This window comes from Centruroides vittatus, unplaced genomic scaffold (genome assembly GCF_030686945.1).
Source record: "Centruroides vittatus isolate TY-2023 unplaced genomic scaffold, ASM3068694v2 contig_1213, whole genome shotgun sequence".
Classification (NCBI taxonomy): Eukaryota; Metazoa; Arthropoda; class Arachnida; order Scorpiones; family Buthidae; genus Centruroides; species Centruroides vittatus.
Window position 1 is genome coordinate 855,927 of NW_027120776.1, and position 23,815 is coordinate 879,741.

The 23,815-nt window shown below is 31.2% G+C and overlaps 2 long non-coding RNA genes across 4 annotated transcripts; both read left to right on the forward strand.

The window, feature by feature from the left end:
- Positions 1-6,115, forward strand: LOC136986363 (uncharacterized). 3 transcript variants are annotated; one of them, XR_010882462.1, is made up of 5 exons: positions 23-167; positions 1,112-1,254; positions 1,351-1,452; positions 1,583-1,679; positions 5,979-6,115. It is a non-coding gene; the product is annotated as an uncharacterized lncRNA (long non-coding RNA). The 3 variants fall into 3 exon arrangements; XR_010882464.1 differs by having other exon boundaries at positions 47-70; positions 1,117-1,254; XR_010882463.1 differs by lacking the exon at positions 1,112-1,254 and having other exon boundaries at positions 1-70.
- A 5,219-nt stretch (positions 6,116-11,334) lies between these two features.
- LOC136986379 (uncharacterized) lies at positions 11,335-23,815 on the forward strand. The gene is made up of 3 exons (XR_010882469.1): positions 11,335-11,886; positions 19,098-19,219; positions 23,331-23,815. It is a non-coding gene; the product is annotated as an uncharacterized lncRNA (long non-coding RNA).

The following is a 23,815-nucleotide window of genomic DNA, read 5'->3' on the forward strand; positions in this document are numbered from 1 at the left end:
GTGTAACAGCTTAACAGCTGATTGCAGTATGGTTTGGGATTTAGGTATCGACACCAGTCTGAACGAGGAGGTTGGTATCTTATCAAAGTTGCAGTCCGTGCTCATAGAGTTTAAAATTTCGGGCATCCAAACTCCACATTCAGAACTGCAATTTTACCATTATTTAGGTATGTTTATGTATACAGGGTGGTTATAATTAAACTGACGAGCATTAGAGCTAGCTCTACTGAAACGAATCGAAGGAAACTCTGTATACATATAATGCAGATCGCGGAGAAGAGATTTACGGGGGGAGAAATTAGTTGAAATTTTCACCATTAGGGAAAATTCATTGGCGCTATTCAGTCGAAACGTATATTTCTGGCTTTGGGGTTATTTGAAAGATTGTGTTTATCAGGCGCGTGTGCACTATGTGTCAGAGGTGAAGGCAAGATAATGCGATACTTTTCTGTATTCCTCCAGAAATGTTGCATGCGGCAGTCGATAATGAGATTTTACAACCGCAGCATGTGGTGGACAGAAAAGGGTCTTGCATCGAGCACACGCTGTAAATGTGTAAAATGTAATTTTATTTTTGTAATAAAATTTCAATCACTTGTCTTATAATCGCCATCCTTGCAGCACCACATTTTCTCTGCTGGTGAAAATTTCAAGTAATTTATCGTCCCCCGTAAATCTCTTCCCCACGATCTACATTGCATGTGTACCGAGTTTCATTTGATTTGATTCGGTAAAGCTGGCTCCACATGTATCCGAGTACCGTCAATTTAATTCTAATCACTCTGTATTTAAATTACCTAAATGTAATTTTTGAATTTATGAAGTGTACCTAAATGTACACTTCATAAACTCATCATTCCAAGAGTCAATGGACAGACTATCTAAAATCAGAAATATTTTTGAAAATTTAAAAGCTTCCTGGGAAAGAAGAGAGCAGAAACCAGAAATGTGGTGGAGGAATATTTCTAGGTTAATGTTACCTTAGGTAGCCAAGAAGGCGGCTCGTCTCTAATTCCAGCAAGGAAACAGTGGGACGCACATTCTAACCTAACCTAATCTAACCTATTCTAATAATTTGGTTGCTAATAATTATGGTAATTTATTAAAATAGGTTAGGTTAGAACGTACGTCCCACTATTTCCTTGCTGGAATTAGAGACGAGCCGCCATCTTGGCTACCTAAGGTAACATTAACCTATTTCTATAATGTCAGAGGATAATTTTATGATAGGTTGTATAATTTATTTATGATCAGGTACATATATACTAATATCTACTTGTTTCTTTGTTTTTTCTAATCCTTTTCTCTCTTTGAAGCATATTTTGATTGTTTTTTTTCTTGTATGATTAGGGTATACTCACAAACTTACTTTAGAATACAAAAAACTGGCAATACAACGATGAGAAGGAACGAAGGACGAGTGTTTAACTCAAAAAATTATCCACACTAAAGGTAAATTTAATTTCTGAACTCCAGTTTTTACCCAAACTAAATTTACATGTCTCTTTAAGGACTATTTATGTTGACACACTAAGGAATTAATTACCGGATTTTAATATTTGATGAAAGATTTTATTTACAGGCAATGCAGTTCAGACATTGAAAGCCATCAGATTTCACAAACGTCCTGATTATTTTTTGCTTTGATTCTTCTAGTGAAGGCAGATTGATAGAATCAGGTAAAGAAACTTATTCATTTAATGTAATAGATATAAGATTTATACCATCACGGAGGCTCTGATCCTGATCATTTTTGGTTTAACTTAGCAGTTTGTGTTGCTGTAGTTAGGCAACTGAAGATATAGAGTTTGGCTTATAGAGGATATTACACATTAATATACTTGTTTCGTTGCTCTATTGGTCTTTCATAAAATTTTTCTTTCTGTTGTATCAGCTACTTTTGCATCTCATTATCAGAGAAATATTTGAAACTATGTTCTGGTTTCATTTATGATTTAATTTACTCTGTATTAAACCAGTTCCATACATTCAGTATTCACTGAATGCTGGGCAAATTATCGACTACTTAAAACAACTTCCCCATTATTTATCCATTATCTACATTGTATGGCTACTTATTTAATTGCTTCTGTTTACGAAAGAATTTTTCCTGGTGCTCTATCTCAATTTATCTTAATTAAATATGGTAGCTTTAACTCATCAAAAAATTATAAGTGAGAGTTAAAGTAAGATGGCGTCGACGATACAAGTATAAGAAATTAGAGGAAACTCATCTATGTTTTTAAATTTTATCTTTTTCTCTATATTTGTATAGTCAATACTGTCTCAAATTTCAGAAATTCGCCACATATATTCAGTTCACATCCAATATTTTCAAGTATTATCTCGTGCGTTTCTGGTTTCACATTATTAACTGTGTTAAATGCTTATTTCAAGTAGCCTACTGTTAAATTTAAACTTTTATACCCATTTTTGATGGATCAAACAATATTTAAAACAAACGACATGCATGCACATTGTTAGCATCACTTTCCAGATCAGATAAAAGTGTTAATTTTTCACACTTTTCTTATATCAAATTGCCTCCTTCATTCTTCTGTCCTGCAAGCATTTAACTATATTCTCCCAATTTCTTGTTTCTAGTAATACTGTCCATCTGGTGTCCGGTTTTATTGAGTTTTGTAATTATGATTAAATGCTCTTTTTTAATATGGAAACGAAACATTGTTACTATAAGGCCCATTACATTAAAATTGGGCCATTTGTGATGTATTGGATAATGGATTCGAAATGCTGTTTGACCTGGAGATTTACAGATCTGTAAGTGGATCCTATGTAGAAAAGATTGTTACTCTCTTTGCTTAATCCAATTTCATAGATTTCTGGCTTTTTAACATTTTCCACTGCCTCTTTGTCTGTTCTAACTAGCTGTATGATTGAAAGTAATCTTTTAATTATTACTTGGATGTTATATTTTTTTGTTAATGGTGCTATCATCCCTTCTATAGTTTTGCCAGATACTATGCACATCCAATATTTTGAATTTTAATTGCTTTTCTTCTGTAGATGATCTGAAAATAGTGATAGAAATAGGATGATGATTCATAAGCTATAATGGCATCTAAATAATCCACAAAACTAGAGTGTTCTTCTCAAACAACCCTAGTTTTGTGGATTTATTTTGAGAAAAAGTAACGTGAGTATAGCATTGTAGACAATGATAATAGAAAGCACATCTGAAAAAGTTAGTTATTACATTAAATCAGTATATTTGCATATATGCTCCTGATGATAACTGGTCTGTACTTGATTTTAACCCATACCTGAACCAACATGCTTTAAGTCATTCTGTTAATGGCATTCATGATCCTTGTATGTGGAACTCTCATGTCTGGCACTTCACTTAAAAGGGCCAAAACAGAGGCCCTTTTAAGTGTATACATATGAAATTTGTAGTATTGACTAACATTCTCCAACACATTTACATATCTGAACAAATGGATTTTACAGAACGGTTTAAAACTAGGGAATTTTGAGGAGACCCTGTATATTAATCCCATTATTATTATTTATTTTTTAACAGAAGGACTTATTCTTTTCTTACAGTTGTATTTTGAGGTTATCTATTACCTTGATCAAAATATACACAGTGATTTAAAAATGATGCTATACATCAGAATCATGCAATTCAGATTGAAAATTGAATACAGAATATATAGACAAGTACTAAGATCCATAAATATTGACTTTCTAAAGTATACAAAATGCTGCATTTGGCTTCACAAATGAAGCTCAATGCAGAATGAATATTTAAGAGTATTTACATGGAGAATGAAAAGGTCAAATGAATACTTAGTTAAGATACTTTTGAGTTTGTTTTGAATGTGTTTTAGATATACTTGACATACTTATTTACTGAAATATTGCCTTTAGTTTACTTATTGTGATAGTCGTAAGAAGGGAGAAGATGAACACAAGTTTATGTTAGGAGAGGGATCAACACAATAATTAATTGGTTACAATTAATTATTGTGTTCAACCATTGTGTACAAACCAATTACAATTGTGTACAAACCAACCAATTACAATTGTGTACCAACCAACCAACCATTGTGTACAAACCAATTACAATTGGTTATTATAATTGGTTACATAAATGGAAACTGAGGTAATTAACTATCCTTATTTGATACTTGAATGTTCTCTAAGGTAAAATAAATAAAGACAAAGTGTCGGAAAGAAAATGTTTTTCTAAATAAGACCATTTTAAATAAACACTTACATTCATTAAACAGTGATGATAACTTATTTGCAATTGAAAATTAAGAAGATAAACAATTGAAAAATGTCTATACATTGTAACTAATTAAATGACAATTTTCCATTGGCTGATATCACCAAAAATAATGCAGTAGAGTCTCTATAATCTGACATATATTGGACTGGCAGGTGTTGGATTATGGCAGTTTGCAGATTACTGGATTTTTGTATGTACTGTACAGTACATACTGTATGGTAAAAAACAAATTTGATTCACTGGTTAGTTTATTGTATTAATCACGATTGCCAACCGCACAATGCAACAAACTAGTGACTGACAGTATATTCTTACATCAGTCTCTCTCTGTCATATATGTCAAGTGGAGACGAAAATTTCATTTGCACTGCCCTGTGATCGATCACAGGACATGTTGGACTGGCAAGTGACAGACCATACAGACTACTGTATTAAAAATTATTAAACAAATGCTAACAAACTTATTGAAGGTGCTAATATTTGCATGTTTACTTCTATAGCATAATCTACCACTTCAGAGGGACACTAATTTCTATTTTTCAGGAAGGTGCTAACCACCTTTACACTACATGTTAAAGATGATACTGTGTTGCATTACAAATGTATACTTTAATGATTGATTCAAGTATTTCATAAGGCAGTGTTTTATACTTTGCTAAAAACATGGATTGATAGTTAGTTTTGTAGTGTTTTTAGTGTTATTTGGGGAATTGGTTGGAGGTACCAAGAACAAACTAAAATTTTACTCATATGAAACAAAGAGAAAATATCTGAATTTGTGCTATTGAAATCGTTTTTAGGTACAATTAGACAGTGGCGAAGCAAACATAACTGGTACCCGGGGCACAACATTTTATTGGTACTCCCCTTTCCCCTCCAGAAACACATATAGTTTGTCTTGGAGACCATTTGGGCACCCCTCTGCGAGTGGTGCCTGGAGCATGATAGATCCCCTTGCACCCCCCTCGCTATGCCACTGCAATTAGATTTGGATAAAGCACTATTGCTATATATGATAATTTGCTCTAAATGCAGTTAATTATGGTATTAAAATAAAGAAACAGTACTTAGAAAAATGATGGTGTGGTGGCTGCACACCTGCATCTTGTCAGCTCCTCTTTCTCCCTGGGAAGATGGAATTTACAGAATAAGCTTTGGGAGAGGAAGAGAAAGTTTGGCGACCAGATGTAGTTTTATAAATTGATCGCCACCATTCAAATTGCGAGAATATATTCTAGCTGCATTCTTTCGTTTTAATAAAGTTGCGATAGTAAAAATGAAGTTTGTTCATCCACTTATTTTCTCCATTATATAACTTAAGAACACACCAACAGAACTACCACTACAATGTTTTTGTAATTTTTGTAGGATTACCATTTTGTTATTAGTTAATGTTATTTTGATGATCAAAATTGCATTTTATCCACATTTGCTTACAATTTAATTAGATAATGACAATATTTTTCAGAATTTGAATATTAATTAGGTTATGAAGGGGAATGTAAATGAAGTAAGTATTAGAAGAGAATTTGGTTTATTTAATTGCAAAATAAGTTGAAGTAAAATACAAAACGGAAAATGTCACGAACAAAACCTCAAGTAATCCTCTATAAAATTATTAAAATGATCATTGTACACTTGTCTTATTAACCATCAAATGTCTTTGTAATTGGATAATATGTAAATTTTAACATTGTCATTTTTAAATTTTCTGTTTCAGAGCATAAAGTTGCACGTTTGGATGCCAAAGATGTGGACAAAATCAAAATATTTAAACACTATTGTCTTCCGGATTACCGTTTTCCCCAGAAAGTGTCTTTACAAATACCGACCTTGCCAATAAAATTAAAGCTTGAATTCTTTGTCTTTTAATTCTTTATTTGATATTTATTTAATTTCTTGACAGAAAACAGAATGGAGCACAACTTCCAAATGTTTGAAGATCAACATCCGCATCACCGATGAAGACGCAGATCTCCATTACATTCTAACTTCCAAAGATCTGCATTTCCATTGCAGTCACGGATCTTTAAACGTTTACAAATTCTACTCCGTTCCATTCTAGCATCTGAATATCCGCATCTATGTTGCCGGTGCAAATCTTTAAATATTTGGAAATTGTGCTCCATTCTATTCTAATATCTAGAGATCTACATCATCTTCATCATCCTCATCACTGATGCGGATACAAATTTTTAGATGCTTGGAAAATAGTTATCGTATATCAAAATTTATATTTTTGAACAAAAATTAAGTTATTAAATATAATATTTATTCTAAATATTAGATTTACAATAAATATTTACATAAGAATTACTTTTTACGAAGATTTAAAAAATCGTGTTCTAACAGCGCGTGCGGATAGAAAAATTGTCTTTCCGACTCATTAACATTTAAAAACGTTGAAGCGTGGCCCTGTCGAAGTTGAACGTAGTCAAGTGATTTAGAGTTTTACATGAATTATGATATTCCTTTTTCTTTTTTAGCTGTCAGTTCCACATTTACAGTTGGCATTAGGAGGAATTTTAATCAATATCATGAATCTAGATGTTACTATATATAGAACTTGTCAAAATCTACTTTCAACAACTCATACCTTTAAGAGATTTTAGCTATATGTGATTATTTTTTCTTGTTAAATTAAGGAATTTTAATGTAAAGTTATGAATAATTTTGTAGATTTTTTTTTACTGATAATTAGGAGAATGTTTAAAACATTAAAATTTAAGGGTATAATGTAAATTTTTTATTAAAACTTATTTAAAATTCAGTTATTTTTTTTAAAGAAATATTAGACATCTTAATTAATTAAGTTATTATATGAATAAGGATTTTAATAGCTTTTGTTTTTTCTTATAAATATTTAATTAAGAAGTTTTTTGACTTAAAATGAATGCTTCTTAATGAAGAAATTGTTAAAAAAAATTCTTGGTAGCTTAGCCCTCCTAGTTTAAGCAATTACTGGAAGAAAATCTGCTGGAAAATCCCTAGTTACGCAATTACTGGAAGAAAATCAGGTGGAAAATCCCTAGTTAAGCAATTACTGGAAGAAAATCAGCTGGAAAATCCCTAGTTAAGCAATTACTGGAAGAAAATCAGCTGGAAAATCCCTAGTTAAGCAATTACTGGAAGAAAATCAGCTGGAAAATCCCTAGTTAAGCAATTACTGGAAGAAAATCAGCTGGAAAATCCCTAGTTAAGCAATTATTAAAGGAAAACCAATTAAAATTTTTTAAATAGGTGTAAAAAATAACTAGTAAATAAAAAAAATTAGTCAAAAACTCATTTATTCATATTATTTTTTAATTGGCGAGTTTTGGATTACTTTTCAAATAATTATTGGATTATCACCATAAAAATATTGTGAAGTAATGAAATAATCGTGGGAAAAAATAGCTTAAAAATCCTCGGAATTGAAAAATCGTTAATTAAAAATTTTTTACTAATTAATTAAACATTTGTTAGAAACAATATGCAAAAAACTTAAATTATATAACTAATTAAATGAGTTTTTAAGTAATATTTTTCTGCAATTATCTTAATACAATTCTTGACAAAAATTGAAAACTCAATAATTTATTGTAAAAATATAGCCAAGTACACCTTAGTAAACTCCTTAATTAAATAATTATATAATTAACTACTGCAGAAACTATTTCTTTCTAATTATTTCACTAAGATTATTTCTTTTCACTTCAAAAAATTAAAATAAAATGTTTTTGACCGTTTAACTTGATTCCTTAATAAAATAATTTGAAGATCCTTTAGAAAAAGTGAAAAGATGGTCCTATTATATCAATTAATTTATTTAATTAAAATGGCAGAAAATTAAGCAAATTTGTTAGGAAATATTATTTTAAATTCATTGTTTCAAATAATACATAAAAATTTTGCTTAATTAAACAATAAAAACAATATTTAAATTAAAAAAAATTAAAATTAAAGTGTTTTGAAAGGAGAGGATAGTTGTTAATGTTCATTCTTTAAACATAATGTGACCACTCTTCTATTTACAGAATGGACCATTATTTGTGGAGAGTGTAGGGTCTTTTTTGTTAGATAAATATCTCTGACGTAAGTGGAATTTCAATTTAAATATTGTCACGGACATTTCGAGAAAGTCGCACTTTTAAAAGCGAAGTTTTCATGCTGATGTTAAGGAGTAATTCTTTTATGTAAAGTTTTCCAATTTTTCTATAGGATAAAATACAGATTTATGTAAGGAGATTTCCAAGTTTTGTAAAAAGTCCAATGCTTATTTGTGTATAAGATCTTTCACTTCTGATTTATGTAAAGGATTCTCCCCCTTTTCTTTTTGTAAAAGATCAATGAATAATTGTGTAAAGGATGTTCCAGTTCTCCTGTAGGATAAATGGTAGGATCTTCCTACTTCTGTATAGGATAAGCATTGTGTACTTCTGTACATAAATAAGCATTGATCCTGTACAGGAGTACAGGATCAATGCTTATTTATGTACAGATTTTCCATTTTGGTAGTGTTTCATAAAACGAATTACGACTGTCATTTAAATAATAATTACAGTAGAGCGTCGATAAGTGGAACCAATTGGGGACTGGGGTCCTTCCAGTTAATGATTTGTTCCAGTTTCCGACTTTGTACGAAAAAATACATTAACCTGTCCGATGTTCAAATTTTTCTCCGTTGCGTATTTCTTCCTGTTGAATTTTTCTCCGTTGCGTGTCGCTTCGTGTTGAATTTTCGTCGATTTTAAGCCTAACGAAAATTTTTATAATTATCATCGAGGCTATCGTATCGTTAAAAATTATTTCTGCATTTTGTACAAACAAAATAAATATATTAAAGAATATAAAAAACATGAAAATTATACTTTAGAAGTAAATTTAGTATCAAAAACATTCGATTCAGCACGACACAGTCCGAATGAAAATCGTTCCACTTTCCGGCCATTCCACTTACCGACGTTCCACTTATCGACGCTCTACTGTAATTCCTTAAACATAAGGAATTAATGTGATTGCTCTCCTGCTATTTACATAATGGACCATTAGAGACACTCCTAACAAATTTTTTAGATAAATAACTCCGACTTAAGGAGAGAAATTGCATTTTTTTAAAGTCTCAAATCGATTTTTAATCGAATTTAAGAGCGAAATTTGATGATGAAGATGTTAAAGGATCAAGGACTTAACGTTGATTTATGTAAAGGGTTGGCAACCGTTCACGAAACTAATTATGACTGATATATGAATAATAATTAATCGCTGACGTAAACCATTTGCCGTGGTTCCTCTTAAATTTGTTTATTTTCTTTAAAAATATATAATATATATATATATATACAGTATATCCTGTTATTTTTATTAAGCGGTGCAGATTAATCGCCATCAACGCGTGTCGGCTACAAGGGAATTTATGAATTATGAAGTGGAAAGTTCAGTTTTTTTTAAGGGAAAAAACGTTCTAAAAACCTCCCGATGCAAGGATAATTAATTTCACGAAAATAATCCGAGCGTACATCTTATTTTTCATTGATTAATGTCGGTACATCTTTAGTTATAACCGCTTAAACGACCGGCATCCGAACGTCGATGATGACATTCTATTATAGGAAACTGAAGAGAAATTCGCGATTTTTTCGAATAAAACTCGATTTTTTTCCTCATTTCTATTATGTAAATTAGCTAGAAATGAAGTCGGAACCTTATTTTAAAAAAAATCCCCAAGAATTGTGTTCGCTTCACTTGTCTTCTTATTCATATCTTCCAACAAGTTAAGCCGCGTAAGAAGCTTGGAAGAAGTTAATGAAGGAGGAGAAAAAGAAAGAAATTTATTTACATCAATGTCATGTTCATAAATTATAAATAATTGAAAACTTTTCTTAATAAAATCTAGCTTATCTTCATATAAAATAAAGTAAGTTAATTGAGTAAAGGCATGCTAAAAAATCATGTCATTTGTCACCCTGTTGATGTCTTTAACTCGTGTTTAGTTGGCTTATTTATGTAAATTTTCTTCCTAAAAAAAGACAATTTTTTAGATTGAATAAGAGGTTTGAAGTGAGGAAAGACAGAAGAAAGACTTAAATAATTACAGAAGTCTTTAACACGTGTTCAAGTGTTCATCTAGCTATGTAAATCCCCCCTCTCTTTATATATATATATATATATATATATAATTAGATTTGATAAGAGCTTCAGACACGTGTTCGTGTGTAATTCTTTCTAAAAAATGTATTTTCTAGCTTGTATATGAGAGAGAGAAACAGAAGGAAAAATTGAACAACGAGCTGAATCTAAGAAATGTTCATATCAGTTAGCTTTCTATTGATGTATTTAACACGTGTTCTTCTATGTTCATATAGTGCTTATGTACAATTATTTACAATAAAATACATACTTTAGATTGAATAATACATAAATAATTGAGAAAAGGAAACGAAAGAATAAAGGTTAGAAAATGAAATTCATATCAACTGAACACGACGTAGAGATGTTATCATTGTCGTGTTCGTGTGTTTTTTTCTAATAAAACCTATATTTACTTTCTATAAAAGAACTAAAGAAGGGAAGATTAAAATGTTAGATGAAGAGCAAAATCTAAAAAAAAAAAAAAAAAAAAAAAAATCACACGAACAGTTACTCCGTTATGCACGCTACATGAACAACTGTTCAGTTGTTGATCTACTGTGCATAATTAAACAACGGTTTGTGTAAATATGATTTTTACTTTTAGCTTTTCCTGGATGAATTTCTGGATTTTTCTAGTTTTTTTTTTTTTTTGGATGAAGAAAATTTATCCACAAGAATCCGGAAAAAAGCCCCGCGATCTACGTAGAAAAATCCCTAGAAAAGCTAGAGATTCATACAGAAGAATCCGAAGAAAAGCTAGAGATTCATACAGAAGGATCCGTAGAAAAGCTAGAGATTTACACTGAAGGATCCGTAGAAAAGCTAGAGATTCACACTGAAGGATCCGTAGAAAAGCTAGAGATTCATACAGAAGAATTTAAAAAATCATATTTATACGAATCGTCACTCAATTATGCATACCACATGAACAACTATACAATTGTACACCGTACATATTTGTTTTCGGGAGGTTAAATTTATCATTATCGTCCGTCAAAACAAGTGAAGTTAGATAAGAGACCCAGAAAAGGAGGGAGGAGGGAAGAAAAAAAAAAGACGAGGACCGATGTCACCCCAATGTGTCTTAAACCAGGTCGCGTCTATATGTGTACGCTTGTTCTGTTTCTTAAATGTAAATAGTTCTAAGTATTTACTGCATGCATATAAATATATTTCTTAACTTCAGAGAATTGTTGGGTTGACTATAAAAGGGTACTCTCGCTTCTCCCCTCGGAACCTGCCGTACAATAAATTGTAAACAACAAAAACAATAGCGGGGTACTTACATAATTGTATGCTTTGTTTCTCCAACGCATACAAATTTCTAATTTAAAACGTGAAAGGAAAATATTGACAAATTTATCTAAATCTATACGTAACTTCTGGAACAAATCCAACCAACTAGAGTGAAGATTGTTCGCTTGCCCTATATCTAATATAGTCTAAACAAGTGTACAAATTCGTTTTTACCACGGCAACATTCTTTACAATTTCCCTCCACACTACCGGATATTAAGGTAAGTTCTTGTTTAAATCGTTATTATTAAAGATATGTGCACCCCTACATCATAATTCTTCCCTAAAATAGGAAGAGGAGCATCGACAGAATGGTACGTTACCCCCGTTTTAGAAAAAATTATGTGTTAATTTATTAAAAAATAAAAATTCTAGAGCAAGATAATGAGTATTATCTTGAATAGGAATCCATTTTTACTTCATAGATATTATTTTAAAAGGGTAGAGGGCATCAACAGAATGATAATTTACTCTCATTCTAGAGAAAATGATGTGTTAATTACGTAAAAAAAGAAGAAAAATAAAAATTCTGAAGACAGTATCAAATCAATAGAAGTGAATTGCAGTCCATTTTAGTTGATCCCCAATGGACGATAAGGAAACTAACAGTTCCACTTCATTAGTGGAGAATAAGGAGCGATACGAACTTAAGTCTGTCGATCGAATGCGGAATTTAAGGCTTTGTAGGAAGCAATTTAGTTTCTTTAATCGAAGAAAAATTCGTCCAAGTCGACAGAACGTACGCCGATGAAAGGGAAGAAAAGAATGAATAACGCAGTTTGGTGAAAGGATGTTTCCTTTCAAAGTGTTCCCATTTGTTCCAAACGAATTGTTTCTTATTGGGTTTTTTTTTGGAATTAACTGTAGAAACATTTAATTTTATTGTTATAAATATTTTGTTGCTTAAATTGCAATTAAATTTAAAATATTTCAACTGAAAATACACAAAATTCGAGTGAGTTTGTTGTGTAATTTATTGCCAAGAGGAACGTTACAAAATCTTAATTAAGTGGTGCAATGCCTCGAGGAGGTCATGTTTACGAATATTTTAAATGCTTTAAAGATAATATACGACTTAAAATTTATTTATTTAGAAATTTAAAGTTTTGCTTTATGATTTACTTTTACTTTAGCTTTTCCTACATCCTATACCGGAGTCTGAATTTTTATCAAATGCTTCTATCCCTTTTTTGTCCACTTCCTTTCCATTCGATCCTTTTCCTTTCACTTTCTTGATCTGTTCCTATTTCTTCTTCCCTCAACTAATTCCTGAACATAGCTGTTATCGCGTATCTCTCATCCTCCCGCTTACATAGTTGTTACTTCATTTCTCATCCTCCTGTTCACATAGTTGTTACTACATTTCATCTACATACATAGTTATTACCAGAAGATCTTATTCTCGTGTTAGCACATTTCTCATCCTTTATTCACTTGTTCTTACCACATCTCTTATCCCCTGTTCACATAGTTGTTACAATACGTCTCATCCTCTCTTCACATTGTTGTTACCACATCTCTCATCCTCCATTCACATTGTTACCACATCTCTCATCCTCCATTCACGTTGTTACCACATTCCTCATCCTCTTCTCACATAGTTGTTACCACATCCTTCATCATTTGCTCACATAGTTATTACCACATCCCTCATACTGCCCACGTAATTGTCACCACATCCCTCATTCACTGCACACCTAATTATCACCACATCCTTCATTTTCTGCTCACAATAGTTATCCCTCCGCATTTCGTTATAAAGTTATACCTTACTTCTTCTAACCGTACATTTAGTAGTAACTGTATACTCACTATACATCCTTCTCATTATAGTGTAGTAACTATAATGAGAAGGATGTATAGTGCAACTCATCATTAGATGTATCAGCAACTCATAATTTACTACCCCGACTTAATGACACGCAATCAAACTGGATAGAAAAAAAAATAAGGAGCGACCGATAAATCAGACGTGCTCGCTGGCGCGAGAAATTGAATTTTTATTAAAATTCGGCGTAACTTGGGGGCATTGAATCGTTAGAAACCGATGACTCGAAGATAATCGTTAATGGCGAATAGTATAAATTGGTCCATGTCTTTAGAAGGGGGAAGGGAATTTTCTACATTTATCACCACTCGCTTGATTAATTTGGCTGCGGGAATTTGTTTATGGGCGAATTGTACATTCTTTCACCTAGAGAACGACATTGGTGTTGATGACCTCTCCTGATATTAAGATATTACGTCACTACATCCATTTTATCGCACCGGTAAACATTCTCTTTAGGATTTCCTTGCTTATAAATTAGGAATTTCGCACGACTCCCATCGGAATCATCCCCCACAACCAAAAGAAGTGTCGTCTTTCTTTTCTTGTCTGTTGAAATTCTTTATCATTAATCCTTATCGCGAGACATAATGTCCCCTTTGTCTGTGGCGCGTTATAGTTTCATGGGGACGAGGCAGATTTGAATTGGTCTCTCGTGCAGTGTTGACTTCAGGCATTTTTTGAGGGGAAGTAGTTTCATATAAAAGACTGGTTTGGGCCCCCCGTTGGAAGAGAGCCCAGAAAATTCCCCTGTTTGCTCACAGGATAACGCGTCATTGCCCTTCGTCTCAAGGGATTTTGCCTATTGTTCTCAGAAAAAAGCATGGTCTCCCAATAGTTAACCACGTGTTTTTGTTTGTACTTGTGAATATGAATCCCGAACGAAGCTTCTCTTCGATTTAACTGCGTGACTAAAACGTATTTTGATAGTTATAACGTGTTGAAACGTTTGCTGACAGATGTGCAATATGCCACTTTAAACGATTTATGCACTTTTCTCTCGACTCGAGTTGCATATTTTAAAGTGCGAATCACTGGAGCAATGTTATGTTAACACCCACCTCTATTTTTGCAATTTGGTATTCTTAGACGAGTTGTGCAAGAGCTGAACCTCTAGAATAAGTTCCTCCTTTTACAGATTTTACCAATTAAAATTGACTCATACACTACATAATTATGGCTCCTTACGTTTTGAAATAGGATCAAACTATCGACTTTATTTTGTGTGGGGAAGACACTTCAACCTTCAATATAAATTGTATCTAACTCGCGAGTGATGCCTCAATGTTATGATTCATTCAGTCGATCGCGGTCTACCGATTGCAAAGCTTCGTTTCATATACTAGACTGTATTTTCGGATAATAAACTACGTAAAAAGAGGCTTACCACCCGAAAAATATGAGAAGTTTTAGCACAGAACAATGAATATTATACCCAATTCCTTACAAATAATGGTATTGTCGGAATCCGCGATGTTAATGGAACGAATTCTCTTTATTGCCGACATTCTTTTCCAACCCGACTCTAATTAGTGTCAAGTTTAGCAATTACATTTGTTTTCTTCCTCTAATAAACAAGACAAACAATTTGATAAACAAAGTAAACATCACATAAATAATATCCAAGAAAACTTGTTGGCATCATTCTACAAAAGATATCGATCGATAGAGGATATCTTTTTTCATAACTGTATGCCTTGAGGAGTATTCGAATGACCTTTCTAAAAATAAAACTAGGTTAAACGTGTCTTTAAAAACTTTAAGGCAGTAACATTTTTACGATTGAAAAATTTTTTTGAAGATTATGACGAAGTGAATTTGAATTGTGTTAAAATTTTTATGGATTGTCTTTAATTCCTTAATCCCCTCACCACCTAAGTTATAGATTATTGTGTTTTGTCATCCTTTCTAAGTCGTTCTCTCTCGCTCTTCCTTCTTCTTCCAACAGGTTGATCAATGCCTGTTTTTCATGAGCTTCACTTCTTCTTCATGGTATAGAACAAGAAGTGGAGGAAAAGTAAGAAGAAACAGCTATTTACTATATAAAACAGAAGAAAAATTAGGGGAGAATAGGGTATTGGCGCCACCCCTTGGTAATACCTTCACCCACAGTAAATAGTTTTCTATGTGCATCAGAAATTTGGTAACATTGCTTGTGCATAACGGTTGCAATTGAAAACGTGCTCTTCCACATGCTGTCAGAATGTCAATGATAAAGTTGATATACATAACACTTCCTCACGCGTTCTCTTGTGAAATCTTAAAATCCTTTGCAGTATTATGTTGGAGTAATAGCATCACATTAATCGGGAATACCTCACGCGTGTTATTTATATTCAACGTAAGCGTTAAAAATTAGTTCCGTGCGCTGCAATTATCCTGCAAATTTTTTCTTTCAGAAAAAACGTGTTAGGATAGTTCGCTATGCTGTTTTGTGGGTCCTAAATAAAAGAACAGGTTATATAAAACGTTTATATAGAACATTTTGTTTTTGCACTATTAGTATTCGGTAAGGGCCTCCTATTTCTTATGGGTGGTGAAAATTCCCCATGTTACATACCTGCTTCTTCTATTCAATTATCTGTTAATTTGCATTGCTGAAAGAAGAGTAGCAGGAGAAGCGAAGTAGCAGAAGCAGTAAGACAAAAGAAGAAGAGCAGAAGCAGTAAGAGAAGAAGAGCAGAAACAGAAACAGAAGAAGAGCAGAAGCAGAAAGACAAAAGAAGAAGAGCAGAAGCAGAAGACATAAGAAGAAGAGCAGAAGCAGAAGACATAAGAAGAAGAGCAGAAGGGAAAACAAAAGAAGAAGAGCAGAAAGGAGAAGAGGAGAAGACAAAAGAAGAAAGAGCAGAAAGGAGAAGACAGAAGTGCAGAAAAGAAAACAAAAGAAGAAGAGTAGAAGCAGAAAGACAAAAAAGAACAGAAATAGAAGAACAAGAAGAGGAGCAGCAACAGCAGAAGAGCACTTACCCGTTTCTTATACTCAATTACGTGTTTCTACTTCTACGGACGTAATGCTTCTATGCTCTATGCCACGGCCACTTATATCCGTTTCTATGGCAATTTCTATTATTCTATCCCCTTCTAACACCTAACAACGTTACGTTGAAGACGTTAAAAGTTAAATTACATTAATTGGTAACAAATTTCATAGAGGACCTGTCAAAAATGCACAAATAATTCAAAATCTACTGAGCATTAATTTCTTTATACGATAATGTCCATTAAGAACTTAATTAAGTTTGGATTTAAAGTAGTTTACCCAAGCCACTCGTTCTCGAAATTGTTGAATAATATAATTAAGTAGGTTCCGTAACAGTTCTTATTTTCGTACGGAGTAAGGTCGAAGCCTCCCTGATGTTACGTCTTGTTTGCGGTTTACATAAGTAATGAGGTCAGTAACTTGATCATCGTAACACACTTTTCAAATGAGTTTCATTCATTATAATTAGTTTTTTTATTATTAAATTTTGAGGTAATGAATAATTTTTTTCGAATAAATAAATTACAATATGCAAATTTCTCTGAATGTTCGTTAGTTTTGGAAATAATTAAGGAAAGTGCTTAGGCCAAATTTTCTAAAAGTTTACATGGTAATTTATGTAATTGTTTTAAAAAAAACGGTACGGTAACTTATGGTAAATTGTGGTATAAAATCAATGGTAATTTATGGTAAAGTGTAGTATAAAAACAACGGTAATTAATGTTAAAAATTGTGACTTATAGTGTTTTATGGTAATGTATATTATAAAATAATAGCAGTTTATGGCAATATTATGATTAAAAAGTTTAAGAAAATTATATAATTATTTTTAGTCACGATAATATATGATAAAAAAATTAAAAGCAATTTATATAATTTATAAAAAGTCATATGGTAATTTATGGTATTGTATGGTAAAATTAATGAGAGTCTATATATATATTTAAAAATTATATAGTAAGTTATGTACATAAACAATACAAATTTATGGCAATTTATATAATTTTCTAAAAATACATGGTATTACGTATACTGTGGAAGTAGTAAGTATCATGTGTATAACAATGTAGACTGTATACTATGGTTATACGTTAGAACCATTACTTTACCATTATAGTGTGTACTATAGATGGTAACTAATATATATAACACAATGTATCGTCTGTTATGCTAATTTATGCCATAGTAAAGGCTCAATGATAACATTTACTTTCCACTCTTTTCTCACACTTACCTCCGTAAATTATAGTCTACTATACATAGAAATTATGTATATAATCGCAAAAACTCTTAGATACTTAGCAAAAATGCTCGTTTCCTTCAGAAATAATCTCAAAAACATTCACCTTTACCAGTTTTGCTCCAAAAAGGGTGACATTCCCATGTAAAAACAGATACAGTAGAGAGTCGTTAATCGGAACCCCGGTAATCGGAACGATTTTCAGTCGGCAAATTTAAATTTTATTACTGCATTTTCAATATATTTTGTTTGTACAGAATAAAGAAATAATTTTTAACGATACAGTAGCCTCGATTATTATTATAAAAATTTTCGTTAGGCTTAAAATCGACGAAAATTCAACGCGAAGCGACACGCAACGGAGAAAAATTTCAACATCGGATAGGTTAAAATATTTTTTCGTACATAATCGGTAATCCGAACAAATCACTAATCTGAACAATCCCAGTCTCCAATTGATTCCGATTTACGACTCTCTACTGTATAAAAATCACTTAATGCGATCGTCAGATTAAATTTTTGTTTGATTCGTTTTATGAAAGATCCATAAATGTATCAAACATAATTTTAATTTAACTAAAAGAAAAAAAAAAAGAAAAGAATTTTTTAATATCAGGATATTAAAGTTCCCTTCACCTTTCTTGCTATTCTGATACTCATCTCGAATTCAGCATAGATATTATAAATTCTAAAAAATCGATAGATTCTTCTTGAGTAATTTAAACATTCTAAAAAATTCGAAAAATAAATAAATTAACAATTTTTTTTTTAGAATGAAATTCCTTTGATTTAAGAAATGAGTAAATTCCTAAATCATCATCATCTTTTAAAAAAATGATAATGATTTAGCTGTTTGATAAGAGTTTAACGTATAAAATTTGATGATAGAGTCAATTTTTTACAACCTATAAGGATTTTTCAAGATTATACCTCAATTATTATCATCATAATCATCATCCTTCGTCATCATCCTTTATCATAATCATCATCCTTCGTCATCATCATCCTTCAACCTTTATTATCGTCATCCTTCAACATCATCCTTCGACCATCATCATCCTTCGATCTTCATCATCATCATCCTTCGACCTTCATCATCATCATCCTTCATCATCCTTTATCCTTCATCATGATTAAAATTAATTTATAAAATTAATGCTTTTAGATGATGATAAACCAATTTTTACATGATATGAGGCGAGTTTTTATAATTTTGAAAATCTTTATGGACTTTTCATCAGATTACTTTCCTCAATTATCTTTATCAAGATTAAAATTAGAATTTTTAGATGATGATAAAAAGTCAAATATTTACTCGATATAAGGCGATTTTTTGGAATTTTTTTAACTTTTATGCACCCTTTTTCCTGTATATTTTTAGGAATTTCGAAGTGGTCTGTAATTCTGTCAAGCTGGAATCGAAGACGGAAAACTCATCTCTACATCCTCAATTCATTGAGGAACAGAATGTAACTGTGTATTATGAAGAATATATGTCAATATGTAAGTGATATAATGAATAAAATTGTTTCATGTTAATTAAATTTCAATTATAGAGTTAGTAATTATCTTATATTTTAAATTTAATGTCATTTAAAAGAAATTTAGTTTGTTATTGTATTATTGAACATCTAAAAATGCCTGAAAATTTTGTATTTCGTGATGCATTTTTAGAAGTTTACCCCCCAAAAACATGTAAAAATCATGATTTTTAAAGCAAAATATCATTAATATTAATTTAAATACCATAAATAATTGTGTTATGGCTACGGTGTTGACAGGAGAATAGCTTTTGCCAATTACTCGTATCAATTCGTCGTTCGTTCGTCTGTTTGTCTGCTCTTAAGAAAGTGAAAAATCTCGCGAACAAACAGACAGACAGGCGGAAATTACATAAACATAATTATTATGGAATTATAATTATCTCTCACTTATTTTAACTTTCAAAAAAATAGACACTCCAGTTTTTACAACCGTTAAAATGTGACTCAATGAAAAAATATCTTAAGAATTTGCAAATGTAACTTCTAAAAATTCCAAAATTAAATAATTTTCTCAAGTTTACAGGAAATCTTGTGGACAGACACGCAGACAGTCAGTTAAAAAAAGTGAAAAATAAGCTTATATACACGTAAAATAGTTAATACTTTATATATTATTTTGTTTTATATAAATAAAAATTTATTCTATATTTCTTCCTAATTTTCAGACATATCTAAATTAAGAAATTGCGCTTCTTCTCCGAATTTACCTTGAATAAATAGTAAAAAAAAAAAAAAAAAAATAGCGTGAAAACTTTGACCCCGATGATGAAAAAATAAAAATCAGGAGGCATTTTTGCAGTTTTTTACTGTTTTCTATTTAAAAATAGACACGAAACTGACACTTAAAAGATGAAAACACCGCAGACGAGCGGTGTTTAGAAGATAAATGTGACGATTTAGTTCTAGGTTTTCGCGCACTTGAGACCAATGTGAACTGTAAATAAATCCTATTTTTTTGTATTATTTCTTAATACTTTTGATTTATTCTAAGTAAAATGCCGTAATGTAATGTCTCGATTAGTAAAATAAGTAGAAGATCAATAATTTTCGCAATTTAGCTCCAGGTTTCGGACTTGAAATTCTGCTGGAAGCGAATTTAAGACACGAAAAGGTCCTTTTTGAAGCTTAATAACTTCTGTACGTCTTGTCGGAAGTTTCCGAAATTTTGCAGGAAGGTTTGTGCATTAGAATATTTGATGCTATTAAATTTTGGTGGTTAAAGGTCAAGGGGCTGGGAAAATATAGGGGTTAAGGTGCCGTATCTGTAGTAGGGTCAAAGGTTTTACTGGTTGTTAGCATTTACAATGTTTTTATAAAACTCGCCTCTACTCTCGAAATGAAACTTTTTGCCACTTTATAATAATTAATAATATAAAAAAATCTCGTAACAGATGGCGCCATACGCAATTTTAAAGCTTGGCCGGGAAAGTTAGGCAACTCGCTGCTGATTTCTTAATACTTTTGGTTTATTTTACGGAAAATGCTCTATTTATATTCACCAAATGTATAAAATAAGAATTTAAAAAGTAATTCAAATAAAATTTAAAGCTAAATCTAAATTCAGCCTTTCGGTTTCGAGCTTGAAATTCGCTTTGAAGATCCTCGAGGAATCTCACTTTTTAGACATTATTTCTTCACATTTTCTACACTGTTCACAGCAGAGACTTTCACTTTTTAATTTTTCGACATTTATTACTATTTATCGATTATGCCACGTATTTAGGAAACACAAATTTGCAAATTTTACAAATCCGTTCTCCAACAGGTAACTCGCGAGCGATTTTCTCAATAACGTTTCGTTAAGCGAGTGAGTAAGGTTGAAAAGTATGAGTTTAAACCGCCGTAGAGCGATTTTTAAGGCAGGAAACTTATTTTTTATTCATTAAATTTGTAAAATGGAGTTTCTGAAGTAATTTACACGCGGTTAAGACCGGTTTTTCGTTGAAAAATTGCATATTTTGCGTGTAATCACCGTTTCGACTGCACGACATCAATTCAGTTTGGTACAGTTCATTGGCTTTTGCAGCAGGAACCATCTTGTAGTCATAGCAACATATCGATTCAACTTTCACAGAATCTTACCAGCAAAATTTTATATTAAAAATAAAAAAAAAATCAAAGAATAAGTTAAAAATCATCCATTTTACATACGAAAAAGTCACTTAAAATCTTTGATTCTTAGGAAAAAAATCGATAAATTTATTCTTGTTTTTATAAAAATAAAAGTAAGCAAAAATCTTTAAGATTATTTATGGTAAGAAATCGTTTTTCTTTACTTGTTTCCTCAAGGAAGATTATAAAGGGTGATGTCGGAGTAAGCCAAATCCCTGTCAAGATTGATAGCGATAATATTCCTGGAAATGAAAAGGGATTTGACGATACTACAGTAGAAAATTTCTCTCTTTATTTCTTTGTTTATTTACTTAACATTCTTTACTTGTTATTGATAATGTCACTTATTCAAAAAATAAATTTAAAAATGTTGACGTAACACACTTCAACTCCCAACGTGTAGCTCGCGGGCGCTTTTTTTCAATAACGTTCAACGAGGAAGTAAGTAAGGTTGAAAAGTATTCTTAGTAATGCTCAATTTTATTTATTTATTTTAATTCTGAGAGAAAAGAAACGGCTTTAAAAGTGTTAAGAATTATAATTCGTTTCTAAATAAGTCTTCTTAACAGATACGAAAGCGTGACAGACAGATAAAGAGAAATTGCAAAATGTTTGTCATAATGCTTATGTATTAGTAAAAAAAATTTAGAAAAAGTAAAGAAATAAATAGATTAAGTTATAAGAATCTTTAAGAATAAGAAAAATACTTATAAAAGTTTATATTAATGTATGTATAGGGGAGTAAATGTCACGAAAATGCGAGAAATAGATGACAGAAAATAAATTTCCTAATCTTCTACAACGTACCACGAGAGGAAAGGTGATAAAGTTTGAATGATGATCTCTAATGTGACCTCATATGACCCCATTTGGTTCTCTCATGTTCTGCTCCTTTCTTTCTGGGTTTTGGAATGTACTGTACATCTGAAAACCCACACGTATAAATGCACCTATATTAATTCATATACAGGCAGGACCGTTCAGAAGTCCAGGCAAACCTTTCCACGTATATTTTAGAGGCCCTCAGTACATTTCAAAAAATAATTTAAAAAATATACCTTTTATGCCTATGGTTCGGGGCCAAATGGCTCTTCATGTCCCATCTTTCTGGAGCTTTAGAACTTATAAGTGAGAAATATACACTATATCGGGTATACTTAGGATCTTTTTGAGGCTCATGTGTATTTAAAAATTTTAAATCTGCAAGTGTATTTGCATCTGGATCCTCGATATAGCGCTAAATCATACAGTAGATGAAGAGTTCATGTAAAGAATAGCCAGATATGCCCATTTGTTAACGGGTATATCTGGTCATTTATTTATAAATATCTGGTTTATTTTTTTTATAAATTTCTTAATTACATTAATATTAAAAACTTTTATTAAATTTAAAAAATAATAAATTATTTTTAATGAACTAATTAATTTATGTTTATAAATTGTTTTCCTGTATTTTATATACGAAATAAATAAATGTAGCAAAATTTTAAATTGTCTCGAAAACATGACGTAGTTTTGCGACATCGGACTGACGCAACAGGCATAAGTGACGTTTGAAATGCGTCACTTGTGACGTATTTAGTTTATTTGAGCATGCCAACTGATGAAAAATTAAAGAACAACAGATAATTTTAAAATTTAAAAAATGTTTTATTTATATTAAAAAAAAAATATAAAATTATTTTTATAGTTAAGTAATTTATATAAATATTAGTTATTTATTAGAGGGAAAGTTGATTAAAAACAGCAAATAAATTTATTTCAAATTTAAATTTCCTAAACTACATGACGTGGTTTAAACGTCACGGTGATGCAACGTACAAATAAAGCGCCACCTGAAGATATAATTTTTTTTTTCTTTTAATTTTAAAAAGATATTTATTTGAAATTTTATTATTATTATTATTATTATTTTTAATAAGAAAAATAAAAAAATAATAATTTATATTTTTTTTCAGTTAACGAGACGAGGAAAAACTTTACAACGGGAAAGCAGCACTTATCAATCCCTCCAGAAGATATCCTGATAATGGCATCAGTTCTAACGGTATGGATCATCGTCATCTTAATCTTCTTCAACAAATGGGGTAAAATACGGATGTTGGAGCCTAACATCCCAATATACAGTTGCAAATTAAGTCCCCCCACAAACAAATCGAATCCCTCGAATCATAATCTTCCATTATTTTTAGACCAATCGAAAAGTCGCTTATTATTATGCGAATTATCCAGAGATTATAAATTAAATTCTAGAATGTCACGTAGTACTGGTGACATGATGTCTGTCGCCATCGCTGTACCCCATACATTTAATATAAAACAGACATCGCCATTATCATCATCATCGTCGGCATCTTCATAGAATGGAGAATTTAAGGAAAGAATAAATATTTTATAATTATTTTTTTCTTCTCTAGAATGTAAATAAACATCTCTAACTGTG